We start from the raw sequence: 17165 nt of genomic DNA, 5'->3' as shown, positions 1-17165 counted from the left end.
CATATGCATATATCAGTATATATATCATGCATATATCAGTATGCTTGATGATGTCCCATAGCAATTTCTGCTTCTTACAATTCATTTTTTATCTTTCTGCTATCCTGACTCATTTAAGATGCCTTGTCTTTGAGTTTGCTGTTCTTTTCTTCCACAAGCTACAATCTGCTGTAGAAACCCTTCTGAGAATTTCTCCTTTCATTTATTGTGCTCATCTACTCTAGTATTTTTGTTTGGTTCCTTTATAAAATTTATATCACTTTATTAAAATTCTCATAGTGTTCATTCATTGTTTTCCTGATATCTTTTAGTTCTTGGTCCGTATTTTACTTCATCTTATTGATCTTTTATAGTATTTATCTGAAGTCTATATCTGATATGTTCACAGTGTGTCTTCTTCATTAGTGTTTTCTGGATTTTTACTGTCCTCTTTTAAAGGGGCCTTCATTTCCTGTTCTTTTTGTCTCATAATCTTTTCTTGCACACTTTACTTTTTAAAATGTTAATGTTGGGATTTATTCCCTGAGATGTCTGTTTCTTTATTTGGTAACCAACCAGTGATATGACAGAAATTTTCTTGAGTATCAGCCTTCCCATAGGGAAGGTCCAGCCAAGGCAAATGGAAAGTGCAGCATCCTTCCTGTCTTATATATGCTGGTATCTTCTCCTGGGCTTGTGCTTTCTAGTTACTTAGGAATTCTCCTGTTTATGGGTGCTAGAATGCCCCCTCTCTTTTTTATGATACATCCCTTCTTCTCCTGAGTGCACCACTGAGGTTTTAAGCAGGTACACTTTTATCCTACTCTGTCCATCTCAATTTTTTCTGATGCTTCTTTTCTTGTCTGTAGCTTCTTTGGCCTGGGAGCCAAATTATGGGAGGTGGGCATGCCAGATAGTAGTTGTTCTTTTTTTAATATATTTTTTTTAATTTTTAAAGAAGCTTTAGATTACACGCATGTTACTTGAAAAATATAGGGGATTCCCATATACCCCACCCTTTCCCTCTGCCACACTTTTCCCCATTAACAACATCTTTTATTAGTATGGCACATATGTTACAATTGAAAAACACATATTGAAGCATTGCTGCTAACCATGGTCTATAGTCTACACTATGTTTCACATCTTGCACCACACAATTTTATAGGTTTTAACAAAATGTATAATGGCTGGTATCTGTCATTGTAATATCATACAGAATGATTCCGTTTTCTAGATGGAGAAAGTATAAGTGCTAAGGAACTTAATTAGTTTATTAAGATTGCTCTAACAAATTAACACAAACAATGTACTTCAAATACTTATTTTTTCACAGTATTGTGAAAGATGCTTGGAGACCAGAAGTCTGAAATGAAAGTGCTGGCAGGGCCATACTACCTCTGGAGGCTCTGAGAGAGAATCTTTGTATGGTTCTTCCTACTACTCATTGCTGTTGGCATTCCTTATGTTCCTTGGCTTATGGTTATATCACTCTAACTTCTGCCTCTGTCTTCTCATATCCTTCTCCCTTGTATGTCTGCTCCTGTTCTGTATCTTAGCAGGACACTTGTCATTGGACTTATGGTCCATTGGGTGGTCTAAGATGATCTTGTCTCAAAATCTTTAACTTAATTACATCTCTAAAATAATTTTTTTATAAATAAAATTTCCAGAGATTTGGATGTTGACATGTTTTATTAGGAGCCATCATTCAATCCACTACAGGGACTAATTGTAGATTCCATAGTTTAGCAAATATTATATCCCTTCTATGATAAAGCTTTAGCAAGCTAGGAAGAAAAGGAAACTCTCTTATCCCGAGTTAAAAAAAAAAAAAAAAAAAGACCTACCTGACTGTGATTCTCCTAATTTTAGTAATTTTAGCATCTTTTGCAATCTGGATAGACTGAGAATTTCTGAACTCATCAACTACTTTTCTTAACAGGTTTTCCCTCACCTTTTCTCTTCTTGCATTTTACTATAAACAGCAAAAAAGAAAGCAGGCTATGCCTTCAGAACTTTACTTTTAAATCTCCCCAGCTAAATATCCAATTTCATCTCTGACAAGTTCTGGTTTCCACATAAGTATAGGATCCATTTCAGCTAAATTTTCTGCTACTAGGATCCTCTTTCCTCTATTTTTCAATAGCATGTTGCTTATTCCCTTCTGAGCCTCACAAGCAATGCTATTATTATTCAATTTCTAGCAATATCCTTTTTATAATGATTTAGTTATTCTCTAAGACAACACAGGTTTTTCTCTACTATGCTCTTCACTTCCTTCTGAGCCCTCTCTTTCAGAGCCTTTAACATCCATATTTCTATTAATATTCTGTTCAAGGCAATCTAGGTTTTGTCTACCATGCCTCTCAAAATTTTTCAAGCCTCTACCCTTGCGCAATCCCGAAGTCCTTTCCACATTTAGATGTTGGTTGTAGCAGCACCCCTTCAGATAACCAAGTTTGATTAGTTTCCACTGGTTCCTGTAATAAGTTACAACAAATTAGTTCGCTTAAAAACAACACAGATTTACTCTCTTTTAAATCTTCAGGCCAGAAGTCCAAGATACATTTCACTCAGCTAAAGTTAAGTTATCAGCACAGCTGTTCCTTCTGGTAGCTGAAAGAGAGAATTCATTTCCTTTTCTTTTTTAACTTCTGATGGTTCTTGACGTTGCTTAGTTTATGGCCCTTTAAGCATCTTCAGATTATATCACTCCAATTTCTGCTTTCATTATCACATTATCATCTCTTCTGTCATCAAATCTCCATCTACCTCCTTTTTATAAGGATACTGTGGTTAATGTTCCGGGTTTCCAGGTGTGAGGAACTGAGTATCTGTGGGGGCCATTGTTCAGCCTACCACAAAGCTCTTCCATGATAAAGTCATAGTAAACAGGAAAAGGCGATATTTTTAACTTAATAAAAGATAGCAACAAAACATACCATTTATAACTTGTTTTAAATGTCACCCCCTTAGAAATCAGAGCCAGTATTAGGATCCTTGTTATCAACACTTCTAGCCAAAATTGTAATGATGGTTAAAAAGATAAGAAAACAAGATATACATTTTAAACTATTTTCAAGTAATGTGGAGAAAACCTAATAAAATCTATGGAGAAAAATGTTACACGTAAAAAGAGTTCGTTAAAGGCTGGTAGAAATATAATAAAAATACTAAAATCAATCATATACTTATTTAAAAATTATTTAAAAATTATAATGTGGCAAATACCCCATTCACTATAGTAGCAAAAACTATAAAGTACATGGAAATGTGCAAATTTTATGATAAAATTACACAAAATTACTGAGAAATACGGCATAATTACTGTATAAATTGAGATATAACATGTCTGTAAGTAAGTTAATTTAGAAGAAAATTTAAATCTCCCCAAATTAATCTGTTAATCTAACTCAATTCCATTCAAAACATCAACGGATTTTTCATTTTTAAAGGAATTTGATTCCCTAAGTTTGTAAATAATTAAAATGGGACAAAAAGTGAAGCATTTAAAGAAGGGAAGGAAAGGGATAACTAAGATGACAATGATGAATGTGTTAGTTGCTAAGTTGCTCAAAGCAATATACCATGAAATGGATTGGCTTTTAACAATGGGAATTTATCAGCTTAGAAGCATACAGTTTAAGGCCATGAAAATGACCATATCAAGCCATCATCAGGTAGTGCTTTCTTCCCAAAGACCAGCTGCCAGAGATCCTGGACTTTTCTTTCACATGACAAGGGACATGGTAGTGTCTGCTGGTCTCTCCCTTCTCTTCCAGCCTTCATTGCTTTCAGCTGCTTGCTTCTGTGCCTTTCTCTCTCCTTATATTCATCCTGTTTTTGAAGGAATCCAATAAGAAATGATTAAGGCCCACCTTGGGCCATACCATACCTGAAATAACCTATTTAAATTCCCTACTTACAATATGGTTACACCCACAGGGATGGATTAACTTTAAGAACATGATTTCCTGGGGTACATACAGCTGCAAACCATCACAAGGAGGAAGAAGAGAAAGAAAAAGAGGAGGAAGAAAAAGGAGGATGTAAAGAGGAAGATAGATGATTAGAAACTGAGAGATGTAGATGAAGAGATGGGATACCCATTTTCTTAGAATATCAATCAGAGACAAAGTCTGTTGCATGAAAACTTTGTTTTATAGAGTGACATTACAAATCAGTGGACAAAGAATGGACTAATGAATAAATAGTGTTGGGGTGACTGGATATCTGTATAGAAAAAAGTAGATCCTAGCTCACAACATGCATAAAAGTGGATTAAAGAACTAAGAACTAAATATGAGAAGCAAAGTTGCAATATATTTAGTAGGAAATTTACAAAAAATTTTAATACATTAGAATATATAGAAAATTCCTTAAATAAAACACCAAGGACAAAGATCTTAAAAGAAAATGTTGGTGTATATATACACACATATATATAAAATAAGGTGAATTTTGAGGGAAAATCTATAAAAGCATTCCAATATACACCTCATTAGAAAACAAATGGACCCAATAGAAATAGGAATTTTACTAACAAGGAAACAAATGTGACTCCTAAATGTGAAAATATGCTTAACCACATTTATAGTCAGGGAAATACAAAATCAGAAAGAATTTGTTGCCATTTCATACCAATCATATTGATATCTGATAGTAACTTGTGTTAAAGTAGGTGTAAAGAAACAGGAACTCTCAGGTAGTGCAGGTGGGAATATGAAAGTTTCTTCATTGAAGAACAATTTGGATTTATCGAATAATGTTGAAGTTACACCTAACCAGCAAAAGCTTATGGATATAATCAGCAAATCTACAAACCTTAGGCAAAATGGGCATATATGAAAAGGATGACCTGCACCAAGTTCTTTGCATTAATAAAAATAATTTGACTAGAATTAAATGTATAAACATTATGAATATAAATAAACATGATATTTAGTACAACAGGTAAGTTGCAAGAGAATATATGGGACTGAAAGCATTTATGTTATTTTTATTTCCCAAAGTATTCTTATAAAAGAAGTCTTATATAAGAAAACATATATGTATCAAAATGTACTAAAAATACAAATCCATATTAACCACAAGATGTCATTTACCTCCAAGTAAGAAGGAAGAGGAATAGAATAAGAATGTGAGTCATATTTATAAGTATTTCATTTTAAAAAAATGTATCAAATTTGGAAAAGTGTTCAATTTTAGAACTAAAACCTCATTTCAGAACCAGGTCTAGAAAAGGATAAGAATAGAACTTTCAGATAGCTTAAGCGATCCCATTGGTGAGAGAAGGAGTAAAGATGGGGCTGAGAATTGGGCAGAAATGATAGACATTGATCATAGGACACCTTTGGCAATTTTCAAACTTTTTGTACTCTTTGGCATGTATAATTATAGTATTCAATATTTGTTGGAACGCTTACTTCAATTACATGTTTTGACCAACAAAATAACCATCACTTCCAATTATTCCTGAATATAGAATTTAACAATAGCAAATTAGTGTGGTGTTGTGATGAGAGAATTTTAAATTAGGGATGGATTTTCACTTGATTGCTTTACAAGGATTTTAATTATGAAGAAGTATCTTAGATTGCAAAACTAATTATCATTTTGAACATTTAAGACATTATTATAATGATGATCTTGGACATTACTTTTGGAAGACTCCTCACCAAATACTTTCTTTTTAAAACCTGAAGTATAGTATGTATAGTGACTAAAATCATCCTCTGAGACTCTCAGGTTTTTAAACAGGCTCTTATATGTTTTCCAGCTTTGTGATGTTGGACAAGAATCTCTAAGACACTATCACTTCATCTGTAAAAACAAAAAGAATATTGGTTATTTCATAGAGTTACTTGTGAAAATTAAAATAGATAATCCATATATAAACCACTCAGTAAATTAGTACATAAAATTAACCACTGTAACAATTATCTGTGTTTCTTTTCATTTTAGAGGTATTTCATTAATCTGAAATTGGACTATTAGGGCAATTATCTTATTAATGTAATATATTAGTACACTAAATATTATTTATATATGACCATAATATCGACAAAAACTACTACACTTCTCATCTATTCAACTTCTTTATTGCAGAATGCAGAAATAACCAGTTGAATAAAGTGTAGCGGGGTATCTGTGGGAATAAAGAGAATTGAAAACATATGTAAAGACAGATGAAATTGAAGAACAGGAAAAAGATAGTTCTAGTGTTGTCCTATAGAAATATAAGTAGTTTGCTACAGCTATACTTCTGAAATAAATTCTACATAATGTAATCTCAAATATTCTCTTAATATGTCCTCACTAACATTTAGTTGCTAGCTAAAGAAACTGTGTAACAGCTTGACGCTTTGATCCTTACTGTTGATAAGGTTAACACCATAAAATTAAGAGATGTTTAGTGTCAGCATCTAAACTCTGATCTTCTCTCTTTATCTAAACGGAATTTGAAGTTTTCTACCATTTTAACTAAAAAGTATTTTCTTTGTTTCAATGGACTTCGAGCATATATTTTCTTGTTCATTATGTTTGTCTATTTTTATACTGTGTCTTACTACTATTTTACAGGAGATGTCAGGGGGATGAATTTGTCTATATTCATTAGCAATTGCTCATGTGTACCTACAGCACTTTTATACTACCTGGAAAATAAATGAAAATACGATTTTTTGTTTTCCTAATACAATGAGGTAAGAGAGGAAAGTAGGGGTGAGGGATATGCTTTCCCTTATAAAATTATGATATTTTATATAGCATAAATGTGTTTGAGAATTCTACTCAAGACATGAGTAGATGCTATAAATTGTACAGAGGCTTCCTAGTGGCAATTTGACCCAACCACTTCATTTAATTCCATAAAGTAGTTTTAGGCCACCAGAAAAAAAAATACTATTTCTTTTTTCTTTTAACAGTTTACTAGAAGAGGAAATGTTGGTTTCCTTGACAATAATAACAGAATCATAGCTTCAGTTTTACTAAGAGATTTAAAAATCACTAGACCTATGGAACTTAACATGATGTCTGACAACTAGTAAATATGAATATTTATTTTTGATTGAATGACAAAATGAATGAATAAAGTCATTGATGTTACCAGAAATTCAAAATATACATCTCTCCATTAGCATTTGCATGGGCTCTTTATATAAAATTTTTATGTAAGGATTTCTTTCTGATAAGGTAAAAGAATACATTTATGCATGTTTACAAAATTCATAATTCTCTTGAGTTTCAGATCTTTTTTGAAAAATGTATCAAAATTAAATGTAAAATTATATCATATTTTGTTCTGACAAATTTTGTTCTGATCGCTTAAGCTGTCTGATACGTTTTTAATTCTTTTTTAAAATAGTTTTTAGATTCTCCTTATTTGGCTCATATTTCCTTATATATATATGTATATATATATATATTACTTAAATGTGTGTGTGTATATATATACATAAATTATAATCTAGAATTAGCCCTAAAGAGATGATCTCAGTTAGAAACAGCTGTGATTAAAAGCATTTTCTTTTTTCTTCCTATGTGTGATTAGTGTATATTTTAAGTTTCTTCATGATGAATATCTATATAGCCAAATGTCAAATTCCCACATTTTAATGTCAAGATCCAACCTCAAATATATTGCATAGATTTTAATTTTATTTACTGTGGCTGTCAATATAGTCTTATTACTCTATTTCATTTTTGATCTTTAATGAAGTACCTGTGAGTTATGATGTGGAAAAATGTCAGGATGAGAAAATGATGATCCCCATTTTTTCCCCAGCCATGACATTTCAGTATTATGAGCTGTATCTCACAAGGTCAGGACTGTGTGACCTATTTTGCTGTACTCATTATCCACTAATCCCCAAATATAGGCCAAGAAAAAGGAGGAAGTAGATTTGAAAAACACTTCTGGCCATAGTTTTCTGTGATGTGTTGCATGGAAGGACATGGGGCAATATACTCTATGGCTTTTTCGGGTGAGAAAGCTCAAGTTGTGTCATGAAATATTAACTCATGCCCCACCATAGAGAATTGATAATCAGATTCTCTTTCCATTACTTTTACCACTTTTGTCCCTAGCAAGAAAGGTGAAATCATTTTTCATGAACTCACCTCCTTTGGCCCTGTGAGCAGACATTTCTGGGGTTGATGTTTGAACAAATACAATTCCAAAAGTGCTGCAAAATGTCTATAATTCTTTTTTCTCTTTGCAATTTGTTTACAGTGTCAAAGTGAAACAATAGCTTCATCTTGGCCAAAGCTGATAACAAGATACTTATTTAGATTTTCTTGGTGAAATAAGTAAAACCACAACTGAGAATATGGGTGGGATTGGAGTGGATGGGGGAAAGGTATTGAAGGAAGGAGAATAGGATTGTGAATGTACTAGGAAATATAGAAAAATTTCTGGGCAGTGTTATCTGTCCTAGTGGTGTCAAAGGATTATTGAAATATGAGCACAAAATGAAGTGAACTTAGAAAGATATGAGGTGATAGTCATAGAATGAGAAACTTGAAACTGAGATTATGGAGGGTTAAAATGACTGGACTAGTAATGATGAGTCTAGAAAATTTTCATGTTGTTGAATGTCTAAGGTGAAGGACAATAATATAACAAAATTATTGAAGGTCAATCAAGGAGATAAGAGAACAGAACACTGCAAAGAACATAAATTTCTGTAACAAAATAATCAGTAATTAAATATTGGAGAAATGACTGCCACAAGCATAAAATGACTAGGAAATTAGGAAGAGCGACCTAATGGCCTATGGATAATGGTAACAATAAGAGGTACTTTAGTACTAATTCTGATATTCTGGTAACCAGGATCTGGCTGCTTTGAAGTACTGAAAGTGGTCTTAAATTGGCAATGAGGGACAAAGAAGAAAACTACCCCACCTGCATAGTCAGTGAGAATTCGCCATTTAAATGGAAGCGTTGTCCTTAGGAAAGAGTTTTGTTTCTGTCAGAACAAGAATATGAGACGGTTGAAGGTAGACAAGATTTAACTGGTCAATCACCAGAAATTTCAGAAGGTGTAGTGAAAATACTTCAATAAGTGGGACAGAGTGGGAAAGTGAAGAGTGTTGAGAAATTGGGATGTGAAAGGCCAAATCAGGATTTTAGTGAAGGATAAGAGGAATGAGCTAAGATAACGGAGTTTGTGGTTACTGGTTTAAATTGCTAAAAAGGGAATATGGAGATTAATGCTGATAGTGTTAAAGCAAAAAGTGGTATAAAGGCATGTGACAGTTTGAAGTTCTTTTATGAATCTCCAAAAAAAAAAAAAAAGATTATATTTTTGAAATAATTCATTCCTATAGATGTGGGACCCTTTTGACTGGACTACATCAGTGAGGCATGACATGGGCTGGATTTAAGCACTTTTTCTGGGCCTTATATAAAGTGACACAGAGAAAGGAAGCTGCTATTTTTGATCCTGCCATGTGGGAAGACTGGAGGATCACCAGCAACCAAAGCTTAAGCATGAATCCCTAAGACTCTGGGCCCACAGAGCTGCTCAAGGCTGAGGAGATGAGCCCTGCCATATTCTTGATTGTCATGTGAGAGGATGCCAGGATCACCAGTAACTGACTTGGTAAGAAAGCATCTCTGACTGTGCCTTGATTTGGACATATCATAACCTTGGAACTGTAAGCATTTGCCCCCAGTAAAATTCCCATTATAAAAACTAACTCATTTCTGGTGCTTTGCATTGCCAGGCCTTTGAAAAACTCAGATAGAAATCAATAACAAAAGAGTGAGGTGCCACCAAAAATGGTGGAATGACTTTATAAATGGATAAGAGCATTTTTTTTTTTTTTGAGGAATTGTGAGATGCTCAAAAGAAAAGGCCTAGATTGCTTTGAAGAGATTGTTGGTAAGAATATGGACCCTACAATTATTTCTGATCGGGCCTTAGTAAGGAATGATGAAACAATTATTGGACACTGGAGGAAAGGTGATCTTTGTTATAAAGTTGTAGAAAACTTGGCAAAATTGACTCCTGATGTTACTTGGAAGGCAGAATTTGAAAATGATAAGTTTGGACATTTAGCTGAGGAGATTTCCACATTAAATGTGGAAAATGAGGCCTGGTTTCTCTCAGCAGCCTATAGCAAAAAGCAAGAGGAAAGAGATACAGTACTCCCAGGCACAAAGAAATAAAAAATTGATGGTTTGGGAAATTCCCAGCTTCTGGAAAATAAGTCCACAGAGGATAATACCTATGTGAAGACTTAACTAAACTTGGAAAGAAGCAGCTATTTCCTTGAAAATCAGGATTGGAAATTCAGTCATCTAGGAAGGACTTGTGGAAAGTCTTACTGTCTGACAGGTAGGACTTCTATGAACTCCATACACAATCAATGAGCTTTCTACAAGAGCTATATGAAAGAAACCACTGTCAACCTGGACTAAAAGGGACAGGGAGGGAAGAGATTGAAGGAAAAAATGGCTTCAAGAGGAAAACCAAGGAAGCTGAGGTCTGTACTTAAGATATCTTCTTGGGCCAAGAGAGGGACCCTACCCATGTGTGCTGAAAAGGTGAGCTTGCCCTGGCTTTTGAAAAGATTGGATTTTCCACCCCATTGTTCAGGGATAGTTTGGTCACCTCAGGATTCAGAGAGGATGAAACACATTCCCCAAAGATCAGATAGAGTTAGGTCACCACCCCACTGTTCCAACCCCACTGTGCAAAGGGGATTGAGACTGTCCCCCAGACATTGGGGAAAGTGTGGCCATCATTCCAATGTTTTTGGAGGGTGAAGTCTATATTTCGGCTGCCACAAAGATGCTTAATGAGAGTGGAAGTGAGAAGATGACTATTGGGCAAGCCCCTGGAAAGGATGCATCCCATGAGTCCCCAAGGAGAAGAAACCATCATTTGATCAATGACTCTCAGACTTTGAAATCTAATGGAGTATGCTCTGCAGGTTTTTGGGTTTTGAATATCTGATACCTGTTTCCCTCCTAATTGATCCCAATTGTAGTCCAAATGTTTATCCTCTGTCTGATCTTCCTTTGTATATTGGAAGCAGATCACTTGTTTTTAAGTGTCACAAGTCTACAGCCAGAGGGAAATGTTACCCCAAGATAAATCGTATGCCTGTAACTGCTTTTTATGAGATTTTGCACTTAGAATTGCTTTTGAGATGATTTAAGACTTTTGGAAATATTGTGATGCAATGAATGTATTTTGCATGTGAAAAACACGTGTCTTTTTGGGAATCAGTGGGTGGAATGTGAGCATTTGAAATATTTTATGAATGCTGAAAAGAAAAATATCCATTCCTGTGGGTGTGGGAATTTTATTGTAATACATAATGAGGCATGATACAGGTTGGGTTTCTATCCTTTTGCTGAGGCTTATATAAATCGAGACAGTGAAAGGAATCTGCCATTTTTTATCCTGCCATGTGAGAGAGGACTCAAGGATCATTAACCACCCAAGCTTACACATACCCAATTTGCTTGGCCCACGGAGCAGCCCTAGGCTGAGAAGATGAGCCCTGCCATATTCATGGCCTTGGGACTGTAAGCTTTTATCCCAAATAAAATTCCCATTATAAAAGGATCACCTTTCCTCCAGTGTCCAATAATTGTTTCATCATTCCCTTCTAAGGTGTCATCAGAAATAACTATAGGGTCCATATTCTTACCAACAATCTCTTCAAAGCAATCTAAGCCTTTTTTTTCTAGCATCTCACAATTCCCAAAAAGCCAAGCCATTTCTGATACTTTGTATTGGCAGCCCTTTTGGCAAACTGAGACAAGGTCGTAAATGGTAATAGGAGGTAAGGTCTTTCCCGAAGTATGTAGTGTTTTGAGAGATGGGGTTGAGAGAGGTTTGAAGAACACAGTGGATTCTGGAAGATCAGTTGTCTTAAAATGTTGAATGGTCCAAGAAAAACAAAATGGGTCCCTTTCCACCCTAATAACTACTACTCTGACTTCTCATATTCTGAATCAGTATTTGGCTTTTACATAAATGAACGCATGCCTAATTTACTCTTTTGTCTCTGTCTTTGTTCACATAATGGTAGAACCTCAATTGTTGCAAATAACTTGTAATTGCCTCATAGATTATGGTTTACAGAATGGTTTATTATATATTATTTCACTTAACTCTAACATCAAACTGATACTGTACCACCTAGGATCAGAGAAAAAAAATCTGGTTAATACCGAGCAAAAGTGGGTCCTTTCTCCCAAAGAATTTTAAAGCCAATTCCTGAGACACCAGAAATGACACCAGAAAGAGCTTAATTGGTTGCATATGCAATGGAGCACAACAGCTTCATGGCCCCAAACTGCCTCTCTGTATTTTATAACATTGGGGTGTCAATGAATAATTGGGGTGGAGCTGAACACTTGTTCCTTTGGTAATAACATTAAGGGGCTGGTTGTAAAGGAAGCTGTAGTAAAGGAAGCAATGTAGAGTCATTGACCTCTAGGCTCCATGGCTTATCTCACATAAAACTAATCCAAAGATTTTCTGATAAATACAGTTAATATGTAAAATTGAAGATTATAGGTTTAAATAACCATGCTACAGTGGGGTGCGGTCACCCCTCGGGCTGAAGTGTGGTTTGCTGGCCTGGCAGGGGAGTGGCCGCGGTAGGCCTAATTCCGCTGCCCCCATAATAGGGTGGTTGGTCGGGCCCACCGCCACCCCTGAAGGAAGCTCGGCATGGGTGCAGAGTGCCCTCGGGTCTCCCCTTCTCGGCAGCCATGCTTCCGCGGCCACCCCTCCTCCCAGATGGCGCCACCCGATGCCTTGTGGGGCGGCACCCTTCTTCTTCCTTCTCCCTGCGCAGGCGCAGGGCAGAAAATTCCAGTCTGCCCTTTTCCCCTCCCCCGACAGCAGCAACAGCCAGGCGTGGGCGGAGAAATCCAGCCCGCCCTTTTCCCCTCCCCCGACAGCAGCAACAGCCAGGCGTGGGCGGAAAAATCCAGCCCGCCCTTTTCCCTTCCCCCGACAGCAGCAATAGCCAGGCGTGGGCGGGAAACTCAAGTCTGCCCTCCACCCCAGCAACAGCAGCCACCAATCCCTAAACCCTGCCCCTTCCCCCAGCAACAGCGACAGCCAATCCCTAACCACCACCCCTCCCCCGTCCAGTACCGCCCACTGACCTTTTGCCGGCAACCAATCAGAACAGGGCGTGGCTTCGACCAATCAGCCTTCCCCAGCCCCTATAAAACTGTTGCCTCTCCCTCAGTAAAGTGGACTTGCGTGTTTACCTTGTCTCCGCAGTAGTTCTTCTGCCGTGCGCCCTCCAGTCCTGAGAGCCCCCGACAAGGGCCTGGCCTCCCTTGTCCCCAGTTCGTCGCCTGCTTCGCCGGGCGACCCCTTCGTCGCCGGCTTCGCCGGGCGACCCCGTCAGCCGAACCGCGCAACCCCTTGTGAGACCGATCCCTCGTCTGCTGCCGGACCGATCCCTCGTCCCAGGTGGGACCGACCCCCGTCCCAAGCGGGACCAACCCCTCGTCCAGAGCTGGACCGACCCCTCGTCCGCAGCCAGACCCCACCTCTACCGACCGAGCAAGCCGCCGCGGTTGGCGCCCAACGTGGGGCAAGGCAACCCCACCACAGCCTCACTCCATAACCTGGCGGCCCCCCCCTCCTCTCTTCTCACCGTGGGACTTCTCTCGTGCAACATTGCTGCTACCTGAGCCTTGGCTACCTCATACGATCCACGGCGGTCTGGGAGAATCGCTGGATGGCTTTCTCCTTCCATGTCGGGAGCTTATACCGACCCGCTATGATTAAGAGGAGCCTTGGATTTCTCGGGAGCGTGCGCTTGCACGTCTGAAGTAATCCTACCACAGCCCTACCCCCTCCTCTCTTCTCACCTTGGGACTTCTCTCGTGCAACATTGCTGCTACCTGAGCCTTGGCTACCTCATATGATCCACGGCGGTCTGGGAGAATCGCTGGATGGCTTTCTCCTTCCATGTCGGGGGCTTATACTGACCCGCTATGATTAAGAGGAGCCTTGGATTTCTCGGGAGCACGCGCTTGCACGTCTGAAGTAACCCTACCACAGCCCTACGCCCTCCTCTTTTCTCACCCCTATCTTTTCACTCTGCATTGCTGCTCCTGAACCTTGGTGACCTCATATGATCCACGGTGGTCTGGGAGAATCGCTGGATGGCTTTCTCCTTCCATGTCGGGGGCTTATACCGACCCGCTATGATTAAGAGGCGCCAATAAAACTCTCAGGAGCGCGTGCCTGAGCACCTCCACCCCTGCCTTCACCTCTGCCTCCTCCCCTTCACGCTTGCTCCCCTTTGCCTTGCTCCACTGCTCGTCGTCCCGCCCTCCCCTCGTCGGGGCCTTCTCTTGGCCCGCGACCACCGTCGGAGCCCCACCGGCTCCGACCCCTCGTCTCACCGCGCACCTCGGCTCCCATCGCCGCGCTCTCAAGGTAAGGGCCCCTTTTCTTATCGGCTCCAAAAGGCCATTAGCAATGGGTAACATCCTATCTGCTAAGCAAGCCCCACAAGTTCGGGCTCTTGCCAGTCTCCTAGACACTCACCGGTGTAAGATCTCTTTGAAACAGCTTCAAGTGTACTGGGACCTTCTTCTCCCCTTTAATCCATGGCTAACGTGTCAGCTTTGGGACCCGGACACCTATACTCGCCTTATAGATAGGGTCACTTCTGCTGTGGAGCAGGAAGGTAAAAGATTCCCTCCTGGCTTATTACCGGTGCTTTTTACCATCTGCTCCTGCCTTCAAGGTGCCCCTACCATCGACTCCCCCCGGCCGAGCCACCGCCGCTGCCGTGATTGTCAGGACGGCGACTTTAACAGGGACCCTAATTGGAATTCTGATACCGACTCCGATTCCGATTCTGAGTCGCTTGTTGAGCGCCTTAATAACGCGCTAAAAAATTGTCCCCCTAAACAATGTAATCTAGCAGTGCCGAGCGCCGGTGAAGATGGCGAACTTCTGCCTTCTTCCTCGCTCATAAAGGGGAGGTCCCTTTGCCCCTCCCTCCCCCCGACGACTTCCTGCCTGGGTGGGCCAGAAGCTCCCTCCCCGCCATTTTGTAGCACCGCTGGGGACGGCCCGCAGACATTTTGTAACACCGCATGGGCAACGGCTCCTCTCGCGCCCTCCGTGCCAGCGGCCCCCCCTGGCTCCGCCTCCCCCGGCAGCCCCCTCCATCCGATCCGTGGCAAGCTGCCGCATGCGCGGCCCCCTCTAGCCTATTTTTGGACCCGTATTCCTCCCCCGTCGGGGCACCTCCGCCTACCTCCCTGCCGCCTCCTACCACCTGCTTTCCCCTTAACGTAACTCCCACCTCTCAGCGCCCCTTTCCGTGGTACCCACATGATGCGGAAAGTGTTAAACAGCTCCGCAAGGCCGTTAAGGAGGACGGGTTAGGCAGCCCTTATGCTCAGCATTTGTTAGAGGAGATGTCCACCCTTCTGTGCATCCCCCTCGACTGGCTCCAACTGGCCCGTGGCATCCTCACGCCTGGCCAGTTTATAAATTGGCGTGCCCTTTTCATGCCGAGGCTGAAAAGCAGGTTGCGGCCAACGTCGCAAGGGGTGTTAATCACCCACCAGAAGCCTTCACCGGCACCGGTCAGTTTAGCCAGGCTGCGGCCTACTACCGTGCTCCGGCTGGCTTCTGGCTTCAGATTCGCGAGGTCGCCCTACGGGCCTTTCGCGCCTGCACTGCCAGTAGTGCTGACAAGTTCACTAAGCTCACACAGACCAAGGATGAGGACTTTTCTACCTATGTTTCCAGAGTCCTCCGGGCATGTGAGCGCAGGGTCCACGATGAACAGGCTCAGTGCGCCCTCGCCCGTGAAATTATCCTTGAAGGGGCCAGCCCCATTTGTCGACAGGCGATCGCTCCCGTGAGAGAAAAGTCGATAGACGATTGGGTAATTGCCTGTAACGGCCTCGACCAACAGGCTGCTTCTTTCGCCAAGGCTGTCACGACAGCCATGGCACTTAACTCCTCTTGTTTTAGATGTGGTGAGCCAGGACATTTCGCCCGTGAATGCCCGGCAGTCTCTGCACCGCCGGGCCCTCCTGTTCCTCCCCCCCCACCGCCCTGACGGGGCCCTTCTACCCCCTGCCCCCGCTGCGGCCGGGGGTACCATTGGGCTCGCGACTGCCGTATGCAGCCTCCCCTGCAGCGGCAACAGCCATCTTTAAACTCCAGGAGGGGCAGGCCTCAGCCCCACCCCAAAGAGGCTCCCCATCCCAACCTTCCAAAGCCCTGATGTGGACAGTCCCCATCACATCCACCAGGCCTACCATGAGGTTTAAGATTCACCACCGCTGGTATTCTGGGACCCTCGACTCGGGTGCAGAGGTCTCTTGTTTCCCTGCTCATTTCGCCGCCCAGTGGTCTGTTCAAGAAGGCCCTTCTGTCCAAGGGGCCACTGGCTCCTCTACCTCCCTTCGCGCCAGTCACCCTATTGCCCGGGAGGACAGTGAGGGACGTGTGGGCACATTCCGGCCCCTCTTCCTTAGCACCCTTGATACTATACTTTGGGGGCGAGATGTCCTGGAGGAGTGCGGTGTTCAGTTAACCACTCAGCCCCCCCCAATAGTTTGCGCCACTGCTCAATTAACACCTCCCACACCCACTCCTCTGCGGTGGGATACAGAGGAGCCTATTTGGGTGGAGCAGTGGCCCTTGCCATCCCACAAACTCCAAGCTCTTCGTGAGTTGGTTCGAGAGCAGCTTGAAGCTGGACATATAGAACCGTCCACAAGTCCCTACAATTTGCCCGTTTTTATTATTAAAAAGAAGGCCACTGGCAAATACCGCCTCCTACATGATTTGAGGGAGATTAATAAGCATATCCTCCCCATGGGAACTCCCCAACCGGGACTCCCTCACCCAGTAGCCATTCCTAAACACTTTTTTGTGGCTACTCTAGATATTAAGGACTGCTTTTTTTCCATTCCGCTTCACCAAAAGGACCGCCCGCGCTTTGCCTTTACTGTTCCTGTCCCCAACCACCGAGGGGCAGCCGATAGGTATCAGTGGAAAGTCCTTCCACAAGGCATGCGCAATAGCCCAGCCATCTGCCAGCTGTATGTGAACGCGGCAGTCGCCCCCTTGCGAGATCTGGGCTACCTCATTCACTATATGGATGATGTCCTGGTCGCATGTGAGACCCATGAGAAGCTGCAGTATGTC

The sequence above is a fragment of the Dasypus novemcinctus genome, chromosome 1 (assembly GCF_030445035.2).
Source record: "Dasypus novemcinctus isolate mDasNov1 chromosome 1, mDasNov1.1.hap2, whole genome shotgun sequence".
Classification (NCBI taxonomy): domain Eukaryota; kingdom Metazoa; phylum Chordata; class Mammalia; order Cingulata; family Dasypodidae; genus Dasypus; species Dasypus novemcinctus.
The sequence above is the reverse complement of the archived record's forward strand: the minus strand, read 5'-3'. Positions refer to the sequence as shown.